The sequence below is a fragment of the Mytilus trossulus genome, chromosome 1 (genome assembly GCF_036588685.1).
Source record: "Mytilus trossulus isolate FHL-02 chromosome 1, PNRI_Mtr1.1.1.hap1, whole genome shotgun sequence".
NCBI lineage: Eukaryota > Metazoa > Mollusca > Bivalvia > Mytilida > Mytilidae > Mytilus > Mytilus trossulus.
The window spans coordinates 61,046,459-61,062,937 of NC_086373.1; the positions used below are offsets into that span (position 1 = coordinate 61,046,459).

The 16,479-nt window shown below is 32.1% G+C and overlaps 1 protein-coding gene across 6 annotated transcripts in view; it reads right to left on the bottom strand.

Annotated features, from left to right (window-relative positions):
- Nucleotides 1-16,479, bottom strand: part of LOC134681036 (uncharacterized) — a 127,077-nt gene that overhangs the window by 101,859 nt on the left and 8,739 nt on the right. For 3 of the 6 annotated variants that reach the window (XM_063540424.1, XM_063540414.1, XM_063540442.1), the window contains exon 2: nucleotides 2,295-2,360. The exons of the other annotated variants lie outside the window; for them this stretch is intronic. The gene's annotated coding sequence lies outside the window, so the exon portion shown is untranslated. The remainder of the gene's footprint in view (nucleotides 1-2,294; nucleotides 2,361-16,479) is intronic. 6 annotated transcript variants of the gene reach the window in all.

The following is a 16,479-nucleotide window of genomic DNA, read 5'->3' on the forward strand; positions in this document are numbered from 1 at the left end:
CCAGGGACATGTATTATAACTGAAACTTAATCTGCAAAATTAATAATAGTGTTCATAATTATTGTGTTTTATATATACTTAGAATAGAATTAAATACATCTTTCAATTTATTTAATGTGTGGTCTTCTGCATGGTGCATTACAATTTTTATAGACCCAATTAGTTATGAATGTAATGATTTATAGTTGCAAATAGGATATGGTATATTTGTAGCAATAAAATGGCTCTAATGAATGTTTAGATTTGACACTGACTATATCAGTAGTGTCAGACAAAAGGAAGGGAAGAATGTATATATTGAAAATAATAATTTCAGATTAATTAATTATTGGCCTAGTAGAATTTGACTAAAGAGATAACTATAAATTATATAATTATAAGATTTGGTCTTTGGAGATTTTAATTGAGCCACCAAACTCCAGGGAGACCAGTTGTTCTCAATTACGTAAAATTTATTTCAACAAAAATATGTTAAAATCACACAATTTTTCTCCCACTGAGACCTCAAAAATATCAAATATACCAGCAGCATTAAAGAGAAGAAGTGTTCACCATATTTTCCATATTAAAAGTAAAGATAAGACAAACATCCTGTCAGATAGTCAAGTTGTACTTGAAAAATTCTTCCTGTCCTAATTTTCATGAGGAAATTTTATTTAGCTTATAATTCAGGTCAAACAGTACCATTGCATTCCAATCTTTCTTCAAGTCATGACAAAACTTTTCTGCCATAGAAATTTATAATTATTAGAATTTATTTGACTCGTGTCTTATATCTGTCCTCGCTAGGTGATATATTATACCTCTGACACTGGTCATTTGGCAGAGAATTCAAGCTTGATTTCTACTAAGGGACAGAATTTAGCTAATAATCTTCACCAAAATATTGTTTCGGACATTTGAACTGTGAGAAAAAATATCAGCTGTTTACAATGTGTACATAGGAGCAATACATGCTTACTGCAGAATTTTAAGAAGCAGTTCTTCCAACCTGTCAAAGCAGGAAGCTGTTTGGTACATTGTTTTTAAAATTTTGAAGTAGCAGTTGTGGGTCAAAAACAGTATATAGCTACCTTCATTTAGGATGAAAGCCCTGAAAAAGATTTTCACAGAGTAATGTTGTCATTTAAGCCACTAGACTTTGAACTTGATGGGGACCCTTTCAGTTGGTAAAACTATTAAAAGAGATTATGTGTTATCTTAATGGATAGAAATAAACAAGCAAAAAGTCAACAAAGACTTCCTTTCAAGTCTAAAAAAAAATACCTTGATCTAACATTTTCTTTGGTAAATGTACCTTTAAAGGGTTTTTGGAACCTGGTTTTAATTTCTCATATTTCCTTCATACATTAAACTTCTATCAATCAATCAATCAATCTGATAATACACCATATATTGACTTGATGATAAAGCTAAACAAGTTTTCCTTTAATATGCTCAATCAATAACAAAACCTCTACACAGACAGATGACTGAACAGTTTTAGTAAGTAATAGAACAAGTTTTTACAGAGGTGAAAAACAACCTACTTTTAAATACTTGACAAAATGATAAAACCCCTTTAAAAGTTAATCATGACTCAGGTTCACCTAATTCTAACAAAATGATGCAAACAGAAAAGAAGGCCGAAATACAAGTCTGATCTATACGTCTCCATTAACGGGTCTAGTTATGAATACAAAGTACTGAACAAAGGTGTCGTTGATTTCAGGTGAAAGAATACACATTTGACAATCAACTGATTTCACTTTAGAGTTTAGTTGACAATATCCTCTCCGATTACAATCACAGCACAAATGACAAGGTCTCACTATGAATCAAACCTTACACACTCCGTTAGACACCAATACCTGACCTGAAACGTGCTGATGTAGCGATTCAAACAATTGGTGACTTACGATTTAAAACTTCCAAATTTCTTTGGTATGTTATTAAGTCCTTTACATGTCAATTTTCTCCGCAGATCAAAAGGTATTAAGTGTGACACATTATTACCTAGATATAGGTTCATAGATTATAGTAAAAATAAACTCTCCACAAATTGTTTGCATAGGGAAAAGCTTGCAATTTGTCTCTTTTGTCAGATTATGATTTCATATTCATAATCACCTTAAGACATTACGATAATTAGATGGATTATAAAATCTAGGACCTATATGTATCATTTTCCCAAATCTTTATGTATTTACATTCATACTTAAATATGTAAAAATCTTTAGTCTATTTGTCTGTTGGATGAGATGGGTGTTTCTAAACCTACTTATAAATAATAAAGTAAATCTATTGATACATACTTAGGTCTAATGACTTTGACCATAGAAATCTGACTCCATCTTGTTATTAATACTGGCGATTTCAAACTGCAAAAAAAAATAAAAATATTAGTGTATCATTTATGTTTATACGTATAACTGTTCTAAAGCTAACTTAATTAAACAATAGACCTGCAACACTACCAGGAAAATTGTTTGATAGGAGCAAGCAGAATCCTAATGTTTTTTTCAAGGAAGGAATTTGTAATATTTTAGCCGGAAACTGCTTCGGCAAACTTTATTTTTTCAACACATATATCTCGTACATTATGTAAATATTGCATTTTTCCTCCATAGTTTTTCTTTATTGTTCATTCAATTAAGAAATATAGAGGGACTTTTATAGCCCTCAAGATTTTATAATTAACAACTAAAAGCAGTACTTGTCAAAATTGGAGTCAAACATATTTTTAAAAGTCTATTAGACTAAGTACTACTTTTCTAAACAAATATAAAGTACATGTACAAATATAAAGTACATGTTAACTATACACTTTGACTTCAAGTAAACTTAAAGTAAAGCCATAACAAACCAATGTATGACCATAGTGGATTATCAATGGACAAAATTATGGTACCAATCACAAATATAGAGAAAGGCCTTAGGGGTCAATGAATCTGAGGCCCTTGCTGGTACATTACGTGTTCCTAGCAAATAAAACAACACATTCAGTAACTTTCTTATGGGATCTAAAGTTGGAAAATTTGTCTGAAGTTCCACCAGCATTCTTGGACCCAATTAACTATCTGAAACATTTATAATTGATACTAAATAATCGGTTGTCAGCCTGAAGTTTTATGCAGTAATAGCATATATATCTACAAATACGAGTCTTTTCATTTTTTCTTTTAGGAAACATAAATCAATCAAACTTTCAAAGGACAATAATTGACCAAGCATGTATGTTTTGTTTTGATAAGTCATAAATCAGACTTTTGATTCTTTTTCTCATTCAAATAATTTCAAATTGATCATGTTGATAAGCTTATCAAACTCAATTGTTGAAGGAAAGTAAGGTAAGGTCCATGTCTTTTGGCAGATGTTGTCTATTTACATTTATACCAAGTCTCTTTTTCATATGCAATATATTTTATTTTATGTTGGATGTAAAAAAAAATCATCATTAAAGATAGATAAAAGATGTGGGGTATTATAAAAACATGGTGACTATTAAACTGTAATTCAACTTTAAAGTATTTCCAAGAACAAATTAACAAAATTGTTCATTCTAATTTCTAAAGCATACAAATTATAAGTGAGAAAACAGGAAAGAGTTTGAAATTGCGATGTTATCTGTTTTCATGACATAGTTTTACACTTTTATTTAGATAAGATATCAAAGGAGTGAAGTATTTACACAATATAAAGTCATAAAAATTCTATAAGAAGGATGTCATGTACAAAATCAGCAAACAGCATAATTATTATTCTGTTTACCTGCGTCAGCAATTACTTGATAATAAGGGGGATAATTTCTGTGGTTGAATTTAGATTTCAAATAAATATTTTTGCCCTTTAAACAAATTTCCTGGTAAATATTATTATTATTTCCTATATTCTTAAGAAACCATTCGGAAACAACACTTGATGAACAAGTAGGATTAGGAAAATGATCCGGGTTTTTTAATTTATGTTCTTAAGATGGTCAAGTATGTGGCACAAGGGTAAACCAAATGTGACTGAAATTTCATCATAAGTCCTGGACCTTTTGGTCAAGGACAATAAAGAATATCGCAGCATTTCAGATTTATGTTTCATACACTTGGAAGGTACAAGGGCAATTGTCACTTTTCGTCTTGGAAGGTTTTTTTTCTAGCATGATGGCAATAAAATACAAGAGTGGTAAGCCTTTCAGCTAGAGGTGGTAGACAGTACTTCTCGCCCTTCAAAACTACTAATTATTACAACCTTATTTAAAAAAATTATACTCAAGGTACATGCATTCTAAGAATAAGTTTTACAAATAGGAAAAAGTTAAAAGTGTCTAAGTATGTTCAAAATATGACCTGTGCAATGGTAAAAAAAAAGCTTTATAAAAATTGGGGAGATAGGAACAAACAACTGAACCCTTAAATGGCATTTTTTCAATTCCCTGTTTTTTTCCTCTCACTTGGTTGGTGTAACCAAAAGGGATTTAAGAATTTAAAATATTAATAATCTAGTGTCGCCACCTTTTTTTACTACTACATGTTTTAGCAATGCTGCTCAGTTTGAGAGGAAATTTATACCTTAGTATTAGAACTGCAAAAAGAAATCTATCTTTTTTTTTTTTATTTTCCTAAATGTCATAAACATATTACCCTAATCTGATAATCTGAAGTCCTTAAGTGAAGAGATACAACCCCCTGCTAGGTCCGAGTAGTAGAGATTTCACTTATCTGTCCATCAAAGGTGCAGATAATACAAAATGTATATTGCAATACTTTAGCATTTGACCTACATGAATCTTATACCAAGTCAGAAAAACATCTGTCAAACAAATTAAATTTTCAGTCATTCATCTATCTTTTTTGGTATGTTACAAGCATAGATAACACACTTCCCACTCGTTTTTCAGTGACTATATGTTTGGGTAAGAGCACAAATATTTGTGCTATTGAGATCTTAAAACTTCTGTAGCAAGATGCTGGCCTTGTAGGTTTGTAGGTTTTTTCTAAAATTTTGGTTTATTTATATGTTTTGGAGTTTGCTGTGATGATAATTTTTGATGAACTTAGTATAAGAAGAATATTTTATTTCCAATTAAAGGGCCCTATAAAGAGCTTTCATGACATTACATACAAGTACATATGATTAGACATAAATTAGAGACATATAATATAAGAAAACAACATTGTTTAGTACTATTAAAAAAATGCTATAAAAGGCCAGGACAGAACCAGACAATACATTTTAGATCTTTAAAATATACCATTTAAAATCATATACCACTCAAAATATGTATATTTGTGGCTAATTTGTATTCATTATTTTTGAACTTCTCCTTATCTCTAGATTTTTAGATAAATACTTTCCTAAACATTTATACACATTTAAATTTTCTTGTGTAAATAGCCATAAAAACTTTGAAAAATTGTCTAACGATTGAAAATTATTACAATTTAGAGATATTTTAGTAAAAAAATCATTTCTGTTATCAATATATAGTGGACATTCAGTTACAAAGTGTATCTCATTTTCAACTTTATTTAAAGTACAGTATAAACATTTTCTGAGTGTCCTATACACATAAAGTTTGGCGTATCTATCAGTCTCAATCCTTAATGGATTCGAGCCCTTATTCTAATTTTACAGATTGATTGTCTTAATCTAAAATCTTTAAGATCCAAATATTTTTCAAAACAAAATAGAGTTTTAAAGGAAAAATAGGTAGTAAGTTTACCTTGATCTGATTGTAAAACTTTATTTCTATTTTCCTTCCAGAAATGGAGATAGTTTTTATATAGCTTATCTTATACATTTTTTTTAGGGGCCCTGAAGCCTGCCTTAGTCGGGGAGTGGGATTTTTTTTAGCTGTGTTAAAGGCCCACAATGGTGGTCGTGGGTTGTTTTCTGCTCTTTGGTCTGATTGTTGTCTTTTTGACACATTCTCTGTTTCCATTCTCAACTTAAATAAAAAAATAAAATAGAAAAAACAACATAAACATCAATAGTATACACTTATTTGAAGGTTGCTATACATTGTATCTGTCAGACTACTATAACAGTTATAGTAGTCTGAAATTGTAAAGAACAGTAAATAGTATACAACAAATGCAAAATGTCTTAGTACTTTTTCCACATCTTTTGATAATTGTATAAAGCAGTTATTAAGCATTATTTGGACTTATTGTACCATAGATCTATATTCCTACCAAAAAAACATTTAACAAACTGAAGTGCAAACAATGAAGTACTTTTCCTTTCATTTTTTAAGCACCACTTAATAATTTTGTTTTCCTTAAAGAATATTTTATTATATAACAATGCATTTGTAAAGTTGTTTCCTTTGATAAGTGTATGTAGGGAGTATCTAATATGTTGATATAATATACATGTACTGATAAAATTACATATTTACTTTAGTATTGTCCTCTTTTCAAGTTATCAACAAGGAGATATTTAAAAGACCATTTGATGTCTCACCTTCTGGAGAAACCCATGCTAAAACTAACTGACTGGAAGCATATTCATAGTCATCTATCATGCAGTGTCAGATTTTGAGGGGGAGGGGGGGGATTGATTTATGCAGTTTTGGCTTGGACCACTGCATCATCACTTTTTAACATATATGCAATAAACTGATTGTGGTGTGATTTAACAGTTTTAAGCACTTAAGTCTTTAAACTAGAGGCTCTCAAGAGCCTGTATCGCTCACCTGATTCTACTTGGGTTTTTGAAATCATATAAAAAAATATAAAATTTGGCTAAAAGTGACAACACAACCTCATTTATAAGAAAAGGAACATGTTTAATTTCATTCAAAAGTCCCCCACTGGCGGCCATCTTGGATGACGGATCGGCTACAAAGTAACAACACTTGGTCAGCACCTCATAAGGAACATTCATGCCATGTTTGGTTTTATTCCATTCAGTGGTTCTCTAAAAGAAGTCATTTGTATGCATTTCCCATAGGGTCCTATGTTAAACTAAGTTCCCTGCTGGCGGCCATCTTGGATGATGGATCAGCTACAAAGTAACAACACTTGGTCAGCACCTCATAAGGAACATTCATGCAATGTTTGGTTTTATTCCATTCAGTGGTTCTCTAAAAGAAGTCATTTGTATGCATTTCCTTATAGGGTCCTATGTTAAACTAAGTCCCCTGCTGGCGGCCATCTTTGATGATGGATCGGCTACAAAGTAACAACACTTGGTCAGCACCACATAAGGAACATTCATGCCATGTTTGGTTTCATTCCATTCAGTGGTTCACTAAAAGAAGTCATTTGTATGCATTTCCAATAGGGTGCTATGTTAAACTAAGTCCCCGCTGGTGGCCATCTTGGATAATGGATCGGCTACAAAGTAACAACACTTGGTCAGCACTCCATAAGGAACATTCATGCCATGTTTGGTTTCATTCCATTCAGTGGTTCACTAGAAGAAGTGATTTGTATGCATTTCCAATAGGGTCCTATGTTAAACTAAGTCCCCCGCTGGCTGCCTTCTTGGATAATGGATCAGCTACAAAGTAACAACACTTGGTCAGCACTCCATAAGGAACATTCATGCTATGTTTGGTTTCATTCCATTTAGTGGTTCTCTAGAAGAAGTCATTTGTATGCATTTCCCATAGGGTCCTATGTTAAACTAAGTCCCCCGCTGGCGGCCATCTTGGATGATGGATCGGCTAAAAAGTAACAACACTTGGTCAGCATCCCATAAGGAACATTCATGCTATGTTTGGTTTTATTCCATTCAGTGGTTCTCTAAAAGAAGTCATTTGTATGCATTTCCCATAGGGTCCTATGTTAAACTAAGTCCCCGGCTGGCGGCTATCTTGGATGATGGATCAGCAACAAAGTAACAACACTTGGTCAGCACCTCATAAGGAACATTCATGCCATGTTTGGTTTCATTCCATTCAGTGGTTCTCTAAAAGAAGTCATTTGTATGCATTTCCCATAGGGTCCTATGTTAAACTAAGTCCCCCGCTGGCGGCCATCTTGGATGATGGATCGGCTACAAAGTAACAACACTTGGTCAGCACCCCATAAGGAACATTCATGCTATGTTTGGTTTTATTCCATTCAGTGGTTCTCTAAAAGAAGTCATTTGTATGCATTTCCCATAGGGTCCTGTGTTAAACTAAGTCCCCTGCTGGCGGCCATCTTTGATGATGGATCGGCTACAAAGTAACAACACTTGGTCAGCACCACATAAGGAACATTCATGCCATGTTTGGTTTCATTCCATTCAGTGGTTCACTAAAAGAAGTCATTTGTATGCATTTCCAATAGGGTGCTATGTTAAACTAAGTCCCCGCTGGTGGCCATCTTGGATAATGGATCGGCTACAAAGTAACAACACTTGGTCAGCACTCCATAAGGAATGAATATTCATGCTATGTTTGGTTTCATTCCATTTAGTGGTTCTCTAGAAGAAGTCATTTGTATGCATTTCCCATAGGGTCCTATGTTAAACTAAGTCCCCCGCTGGCGGCCATCTTGGATGATGGATCGGCTACAAAGTAACAACACTTGGTCAGCACCCCATTAGGATAATTCATGCTATGTTTGGTTTTATTCCATTCAGTGGTTCTCTAAAAGAAGTCATTTGTATGCATTTCCCATAGGGTCCTATGTTAAACTAAGTCCCCGGCTGGCGGCCATCTTGGATGATGGATCGGCAACAAAGTAACAACACTTGGTCAGCACCTCATAAGGAACATTCATGCCATGTTTGGTTTCATTCCATTCAATGGTTCTCTAAAAGAAGTCATTTGTATGCATTTCCCATAGTGTCCTATGTTAAACTAAGTCCCCCGCTGGCGGCCATCTTGGATGATGGATCGGCTACAAAGTAACAACACTTGGTCAGCACCTCATAAGGAACATTCATGCCATGTTTGGTTCCATTCCATTCAGTGGTTCTCTAGAAGAAGTTCAAAATGTAAATTGTTAACGACGACGACGACGGACGACGACGACGACGGACGACGGACGCCAAGTGGTGAGAAAAGCTCACTTGGCCCTTCGGGCCAGGTGAGCTAAAAAGTAAATTCTATTTAAATCAAAACTGATGTGGACATCGACTTGGTTCAGACAGAATTCTATAAAAAGAATACAGCAATTTTCTTTTAATTCAATATGTCAGTGCGAGATCAAATCTAGGTCTTTGACCAGAAATTACTCTAAAAATAAACTTAAGATTAAGAGTAGTCTATTTTATCTGTTAAGTAAAAGATATGTAGTTACCTAAAAATAACGATATTAAATTTTTAATATTTTCATAATACAATTAATTGGTACTCTAAATCTAATTATTTTTCAGGTTCTTCATTTCCGATGATAAATGCCTAGGGATATTTCATATTTAATCAACATTGAATTAAATTTCTAAAGATTACATTCCCTCAATGACAATAAGCGATAATAACTTTAATTTTCCTCTGTCACCGATCAGTAATTTAATATGACTATCTCTTATTACGGAAAACATAAAAGACGTAATTCTGCATCGTAACAGTGATTCTTTAATATTCATCAACATCCTCGCAAACAGCTGGAATAATATCTAAATAACATTTCAGCCATTTAGTTGGACAAATTAAGCTGAAAACTTTTAATGCAAGCTTTCGGCATCGCTGCTAAGCCTCCATAATGCTAAGACGTTATTTCCGATTGACATGGGGAACAATAGAACACAGACAAGACATCATCATTAGAAAATGAAAAAGTTCTATATAATTGCAAGTAAAATGACACCAGATCCCCAAAGCTGAAGAACACTAATTGCAACTTTGCATTAAATCTTTGCCAATGGTAATTGCACATCAGATTCAATATTTACATTTCACCTTTTGATGTTCATCAAGGGATTATTTTTTTATATTAAATCTGCCATCAAAACTGTTAAAGAATTAATGCAAGGACAAAATAAAACAATACTCAGTGACAAAAAAGATAATATACAGGCATTTGTTGAGACTTGTTCTTTGTATCACTCAGAACAGATTCAGCCTTTCCAATTATTATTTTCAAATCTATTTGGTTTTAAAAAAAAAACATGTCAGAATTATCATAGTCTATTTCATTACTTCAAGATGTTTTAGTGAAGTTTCATCAACATAAAAATAAATACATTTGATAATACCAAGAAAAAAAACATTAACCCAGAAAAGTCTACTTGTAGAAAAATTACAAATATATTAGCCTTTGAGGTACCTAGCATGAAGACTAATGCATTTTTCACTCCCATAAAATTTGATTTTCTGGCTCATCAAATTGACATTTGTTCTCTATGTCAACTGTCAAAATAACAGCTGATTGAAACTGACATGGTTGTGTACATTTCATAAGCCTAGTTTTCCTGTGTTTTATCAGGCAAAGAAATCTGTATGATTAAATCAGCTACATAAACAATACACTTAGAAAATGAATAGTCTATAATTCCTGTATGTAGAAGATAAAAATCAGAGTAAATGAGGTCAATTGGTTGAGGTTTTGAAATTCGCTTATTAATAATTCTGAAATTATTTAATTTTCACAAAAATAGTATCATTGTTGGTTGAGGTTTTGAAATTCATTTGTTAATAGTTCTAAAATTATTTAATGTTCATAAAAATAGTTTCATTGATTATTTCCATAAATATTTAAGTAGATCCAATTCATTAATGTTAATGAACTTATGGTTCATTAACCTTACAATTTAATTGTGATGAATCTATAAACATACAAGGGAAAAAGTTTTCCAAATAATATCTTTTCAAAATTTACATTTTATTTATTTATTTACTATCAATATAGATGTTGAGGATGGGTGCTCAACAATCAAAAGCAAATATTACATGTTAATTCAGAGATTTCCAACTTTCTGGTATAAGGTAGGTAACCCAAACAATCATTTTTGCACAAACAAAATAGACCACTTTCGATTCATCCATCACCGGAAAAACTCGTCAATTATACGGGCCTTTATGACGTCATTTACCAGATAGAGGGGGTTGCCTGTCTCCTGCACTATTTACGTTCATCAAGCGTCTTAGAGATCGTCATTGTGCAGGATGAACTAGAAATAATGGTTGTTCTGTAGGTACTTAATGACAATTCCCTAATGACAGCAATGCTGATTGTCAATTTTGAGAATTCAATTTGCCGAATAATTTGTACAATATAGAATTGTAGTTTTCCAACCACTCGCTCAACATTGGAATGGAAGTGACAATGCTCCTAAACACACAAATGATGTTAACTAAAACCAGAGTTTTTGACGGAAATGCATCGAACTCGAAAGTTGTCTATTGTTTCTCTTAAAATAAAAAAAGTATGGCAATATATATTCATCTACAAATAAACATTCATTGCTCTTGATTTATACATATGGCGCTTCCTATAGAAGTTTTCACATAATTGAGTCACTTTTCATTGCAGTTTAAACAATTGTAACTTGTATAATTCTATAAAATTTGGAGACAGATTCAATATAAATGGTATCATAGATATATATTTTTTTTTTTCCAAATTGACCGAAATTAAAACCAGAGATGTTGAGCAATACTTTTCCCAACTTAGTATTCAAAATACTTTCCATTAACAACAAGTTAAGACTATTTTCTAGTTGGACACCAGATGGTATATTTATATAACTTTGGTAAAAAAGGCAGTTACTAAAGAAATAATGTTTTCATGTCATGCTCTATGCTCATTTTAACATGGTTGTAACTACCCATGTAAAAATTACAATAAAGCATAGCATGTTAAAAAGGAAAATTTTAAACTTTTGTTTTACATTGAGTCTATAGGAGCAGCATTCTGACTTTAAACAGTGCTTAATGAAATCTTTAGGGTAGGCCATTATTGAGACTTTGAAGATAAACTAGGATATGAAGGATAACTGGAACCTGAGACATATATTTCTATTTCACCTAGATTGGTATATTTTTTTTAATTTTAGTAATTTTTATATTCCATAATGTGACAAACATGACAAATCTTTCATCGAAATTCAGAAAAATTATAATAAGCAATATCTCCAATCAGTAAGTTCTACAATGTGGGTAGACTGGGATGAAAGACAGACAATTTAGAATGTCATAGGAAAAAAAATATACCCTACATGCACTGGTAACTGCTATTGGTAATAAATATGGGCATACATTTCATCTTGCAACAGGCCACACCTATGAACCTAGGCTATCAAAGAGTTATTGCATGGGTGATAAAAGGTACAGAGATTGAAAAAATCTTCTTACATCAAAGAAGAAAAGTTTAGATTATCATTAATCTCCTTCACGTATACAGTATGTATGCTGCAATTAAGTTAACAAAAGCTTAAGTGCATTATTCTTCATAACATAAAAGTTTTTTTGTTTTAAATTCTCTGGCTTTTTTTTAAGTACATTGAATCTTTAATCATACCTTTAATAAGCTCATAACTAATGATTATAACTTTACATTAAATCTGACAAAAAAAAATTCCAGCAAAATAATATTCTTACAAACATTTAATTTAGTGTGCTAGGGGAGGTAACTCGAATAATTTAACTGGCAGTTAAAAATTGGTTGTCTCCCCTTTTATGATCAAATTCTATATTAAGGCTCAATGAGACAAGGAAAAAGAAAACGAGAAGGCATACCATTGACACACATATCTTGAATTAACTACACATGTAGTCTTCATAAGTGTAACCTTTCAACCACATCAAGAATAAACAAGTTAACATACATGTTTGACCAAATATCTGACACAAACGTCAAATTATCTTCTGAGGAAAAAGCAAATAATAACATTTTCAATATCATAAGAAGCTAACTACAATCATCAATCCTAACAACAGTGTAATCTAAAATCTTTTTTAATATGTATGACTGTATTCAGATTACTTTCTTGAAATTTTTGAACAATTTGCCTGTAATTTTGGAAATATTATAAATGTTCATTACTTTTTAAAATAAACTGTTGTCACAGAGATATGTCTCGCCTTTTTGTAATTTTGATGATGCAAATGTTGAAATTAAAATAGCAATACTTTAACATGTAAGTTATGCAAATATTCAAAGTCGATAAACAATGACTGTAGTTACATTGCTAAAAATCTCCATGGAATGAGATGTGCCAATGCTAATACAACTGCATACCAAATACCATTGACTCATTATAAGTTGTTTCCTCTAAACAAACCTAAACACTAACATTAACTTGTAAACCATGTAAAAGTTTCAAAGTCAATGAACCATGATCAGGGGTGGGGCTATATAATCTCCATGGAAACGATACTTTCAAATGCCAATACATTTGCATACCAAATATCATTGACTTAACATTAGCAGTTCATCTCAAACTGATCTAATCACATACTAATACATGTAAACTAAGCAAAAGTTTTAAAGTCAATAGACCTTGTCTGAGGGGGTGGGGCCAAATAATCTTCGTGGTAATGAGAAGTGCCAGTGATAATCAACTGCATACCAAATATCATTGACTTACCACTAGTGGTTCACCATGAACTAGACCTAACCACAAACTAATTATAATACATTGTTGACACCGTTGCCGCCAATGCCATAAAGAGCATACCTATGTCTCGCTTTTTGACTCCATCAAGGCGAGACAAAAATTGACCGATAACTGATTGATTATTGAAATCAAACAGTTCAACAAAAAAAGTATTCGTATTGAAAAATGACAAAAAAATCTTAAAGGTACTTGTATGCTATTATTGAGACTATAAAGTACATGTAGGATAGGTAGGGTTACTGGAAACCAGACATATTTCGCCTAGATTGGTATATATTTTTTTTTTTTTTAAATATTTTTTTTACATTTGGTAATGTGACAAACATGACAAATATTTCATCGAAATTCAGAAAAATTAAAATAAGCAATATCTCCAATCATTAGGTTCTACTATCTGGGTAGACTTGGATGAAGGACAGACAATTTAGAATGTCATAGGAAAAAAAAGAGCTCATAGAGTTATCATTTTATCATGTTTATTGTGTGGGTGGCAAAAGGTACAGAGGTTGCAAAGAAAGAAAAAAAGTTTAAAATAATCTCCTTCACCTGTAGAGTATGTATGCTGCAATTAAGTTAACAAAAGCTTATGTACTTCATAACATCAAATATAAAATAGAAGAAATGGTATGATTGCCAATGAGACAACTCTCCACAAGAGACCAAAATGACACAGAAATTAACAAGTATAGGTATTTTTGTTTTAAATTCACATGCTCTAATGGTAAATAAAATACATTTTTAATTTCATTGAATCTTTATTCATACTTTTAATTTTCTCACAACAAAAGAATAAAACCTAGCATAAAATTTTACCAAAAAAAACACAAGCAAAATAACATTTTTAAATATGGTGTGCTAGGGGAGGTAACTCAAATAATTTAACTGGCAGTTAAAAATTGTTTGTCTCCCCTTTTATGATCAAATTTTATTTATTGCATGTTCATGAAATCACTTTTTAAATTAAGGATCAATGAGACAAGGAAAGAGGAAACGAGAAGGCACACAGATCTTGAATTAACTACACATGCAATCTTCATAAGAGTAACCTTTCAACTACATCAAGAATAAACAAGTTTAACATACATGTTTGACCAAATATCTTCTGAGAAAAAAAGCAAATAAAAAAATGTCTAAAATCTGAAGAAACTCACTACAATCATCAATCCCAACAACAGTGTACTTTAAATTACTTTTAAATACACTGGCGGATCCAGGGCAGGGGTTCCGGGGTTGGAACCCCCCTTTTTTTGGCTGATCAATGCATTTGAATGAGGACATATAGTCGAAACCCCCCTCTGGGTTGGGAACCCCCTCTTATTAAAATGGCTTGATCCGCCCACGAAATACACAACAATCCATCACAAATTGAAATCAAATAGTTCAACAAATGATGAGGGCCTCAGGGAAGATAAGTTATATAACTAACTGTACAACTCTTATTGATATAAAGTATTTTTACATTGTGATGACCATGAGGGCATTCCAATGTATTCCTAATTACGTAACTTTCGTGTTGGGTTTGTAACTGATCTTTAAATGTGATAAATACACAGAAATCAAAGAGTGCAAAATAACATTCCTTATCGTTTGTTATAAATACATTTCTTCAATGGATACTGATAAAAATATTTGTGTTTAGAACATGCATTAATATATGAAAATGTTTATATATTAGTGCTCTAGCTAGAAATCAAAAGGGGCAGGGTGCCAGTGGAGGGCAGGGCACTTTTTATGATAAGAAAAGGCACTGCTCATTTTTTTTGTCTACGTTTCTGTGTGTATCACGAGTTTACGAATCTCTTTTTTTTTTACTGTATATGTCGTTTTTTCTAAATAAGGCCGTATTTTTTTTATTTTTAGTTTTACGAACCCTCCTACCCTAATTTTTGCCAAATAGGAAAAAAAATAAAATTAAAAATGTTGATTTTTAATTTTTTTTCTCCTCCGACCCAGTGTTTTTCATGCAAAAAAAAAAAAATTTAAGTTCATAACTGCATGAAAGAATCTAAATTTATGCTCTTGGCGATTTAGTAAGTTGTTGCACATTGATTTTCAATTCAAACCTTGTCAAGAAAAAACTAGAGGCTCCAAAGAGCCTGTGTCGCTCACCTTGGTCTATGTGAATATTAAACAAAGGACGCATTTGAATTCATGACAAAATTGTGTTTTGGTGATGGTGATGTGTTTGTACATCTTACTTTACTGAACATTCTTGCTGCTTACAAACATTCTATCTATATTGAACTTGGCCTAAGAGTTTCAGTAGAAAATGTTAATTAAAATTTACAAATTTTATGAAAATTGTTAAAAATTGACTTTAAAGGGCAATAACTCCCTATGGGGTCAATTGACCATTTAGGTCATGTTGACTTACTTTTAAGTCTTACTTTGCTGTACATTGTTGCTCTTTACAGTTTATCTCTATCTATAATAATATTCAAGACTAGAGGCTCTCAAGAGCCTGTGTCGCTCACCTGTTACTGTATTTACTGATGTGGGTCATCTTGGTTGGTAGGTGGGGTCATTAGACACTTTTTTTAAATAGATACCCTAGTAATGATTGTGGCCAAGTTTGTTTAAATTTGGCCCATAGTTTCAGAAAAGACGATTTTTGTACAAGTTACAAAAATGACGAAAAGTTGTTCAATATTGACTATAAAGGGCAATAACTCCTAAAGGGGTCCTCTAACAATTTTGATCATGTTGACTTATTTGTAGATCTTACTTTGCTGAACAGTATTGCTGTTTACAGTTTATCTCTATCTATAATAGTATTCAAGATAATAACCAAAAACTGCAAAATTTCCTTAAAATTAACAATTTTAGGGCAGCAACCCAACAACGAGTTGTCGGATTCATCTGAAAATTTGTGAGGGGAAAGCTCTTATTCTAATGGACATCTAAATCTTGAAAGATTTACCCTAAATGTCTTAGTTTCAAAGATATAATTCAAAAACTGCATTTTACCGCTATGTTCTAATTTTAGCCATGTCGTCCATTTTGTTT